Genomic DNA, 2,164 nt, shown 5'->3' with positions numbered 1-2,164 from the left:
ATTTATGGCCCCTAGTTCTGGTCTCCCCAGCAAGTGGAAATATCTTCTTTATGACTCCTCTATCAAACCCTCTCATAATCTTAAAGATCTCTATCGGGTCACCTCTCAGTCCAGAGAAAAGAGCCCCAGCCTGTTCAATCTTTCCTGTTAGGGATAACCTCTTGGTTTTGGTATCATCCTCGTAAATCTTTTTTTCACCAACTCTCTAGAGTGCCTCTATATTCTTTTTATAATATGGAGACCAGAACTGTTCACAGTACTCCAAGTGTGGTCCAAGCAAGGTTCTGTACAAGTTTAACACAACTTCTCTGCTTTTCAATTCGATCCCTCTGGAAATGAACCCCAGTGCTGGTTTGCTTTTTTAAATGGCCTTATTGACCTGTGTCGCTACTTTTAGTGATTTGTGTATCTGTACCCCTAGATGCCTCTGCTCCTTTACCCCATTATTGAAGCAGTGGCCCACTTATTCTTCCCATCAAAATTTAAAACCTCACACTTATCTATATTGAGATTCATTTGCCAATTACACGCCCATTGTGAAAATTTATTTATGTCTTCCTGTATTGTGTCGCACTCCTCCTCAGTATTAACTATACCCCCCCAGTTTGGAGTTGTCCGAAAATTTTGAAATTATACTTCCAATTCCCAAGTCCAAATTGTTTGTATAAATGGTGAAGACAGTGGTCCCAGCACCAATCCCTGTGATTCACCACTCAGACCTTTTGCCAGTCTGAGTAACTACCTTTAACACTTACTCTATGTTTTCTGTTTTGTACCCAGCTTGCTATTAATTCTGCTCTTTGTCCCCTGACTCCACATGTTCTGATCTTATCTGAGTGAGATCATTAATTAAATACAATATTTGCAGTGGGCCCATTCCCAGTAAGTAATGGATTGATGCTGTCCAGACTGTTTCATGTGGGATCCTTACAAGCAGCAGGTGGAACAGATTTGCCTCCTGTCAGTGTGGGCTGTGTCCAAACACAGGCATTAGAGGCTGAAATTAACAACATCTAGCCCACAGGAACCCACAGACACCTCCATAAGGACAGAAACTCACACAGTAATAGTATAAAATACAAGAGAAATGGATTGTGTGTCACAACAAACTATTGGGGCATAGAAGTACGTAACGTGGATATAACATTAACAATCCTTAGTGTTCGAGTGGAAGGATTTCCCCATTGTGCAGCAATGAGGCTTTCTGCCAAAGGCATCTGGCAGAACGCCTCATCGCCAGAGCTTTTAAACAAGCACCAAGACATAGCTTGGCTGGTGGTGAGAAGGGCCCTTCCCGCCAGATCCTTCATGCACTCCTGAAGTCTCGGTGCCGCCGCGCGCTGCCCCCGAGGAAATTGCGGTGGAGATGAGACAGTCACCCATCTCCTTCTGGAATGTGCCTTTGCAAAGAAGGTTTGGAGAGAGATGCAGTGGTATCTGTCCAGATTCATCCCAAGCAGTTCCGTAACACAGGACTCTGTGATGTACGGGCTGTTCCCAGGGACCCACTCCGAGACAGATATCAACTGCTGCTGGAAGATCATCAACTCGGTGAAATAATCTGTAATCAATAAGCTTATTGGTTGTAATGCAATGAGGCACCCGAGAGTGTCATGAACTGTAATTATGTACAATGTGTACCTGTATTGTTGGAATCATATTTGAACTGTACATCATGTATCTTAAATTGTATAATCTGTATTGTGTATGTTTGAAATGTGATGACAACTGTATTGTATGTATTGTTACAAATTTTATGAATAAAGTATATTTTTTGAAAAAAAAAATCTGTTCTTATCAGTTTAATATCTGATACGTCCCTTATCTGGGGACCGTATATTAAATTGATTTTTGGAACAGGGAGATGGAATAGGGGCTTGCTCCGTCCACTCCACGCATCGACCCAGTATTGCAGTGTCTCTGGGAACGGTGCACCTCCCTGTGGGGAGATATTCAAAATGAAAAACAGGTTTTTCCAGTGTCTCTGTATGTATTATTACTGAGAATAAAGTTGATATATTGCACTTAAAAAAATGTGGAATAAATCCTCAATTAAAGCTGTGAAGATTAATTAGATAAATATTGAGGTGGAAATGATATTGAAGATTTCCAAACTGGACCTGAAACCTAAACTGACCAGAATTACAAAGTGACCCAGAACCCC

At 41.5% G+C, this 2,164-nt stretch overlaps 1 pseudogene; it reads left to right on the top strand.

Moving 5' to 3' along the window:
* The first annotated feature begins 1,767 nt into the window (after positions 1-1,767).
* Positions 1,768-1,940, top strand: LOC137302581 (U2 spliceosomal RNA; annotated as a pseudogene).
* Positions 1,941-2,164: the final 224 nt, after the last annotated feature.

The sequence above is a fragment of the Heptranchias perlo genome, chromosome 35 (assembly GCF_035084215.1).
Source record: "Heptranchias perlo isolate sHepPer1 chromosome 35, sHepPer1.hap1, whole genome shotgun sequence".
Classification (NCBI taxonomy): domain Eukaryota; kingdom Metazoa; phylum Chordata; class Chondrichthyes; order Hexanchiformes; family Hexanchidae; genus Heptranchias; species Heptranchias perlo.
The sequence above is the reverse complement of the archived record's forward strand: the minus strand, read 5'-3'. Positions and strand labels throughout refer to the sequence as shown.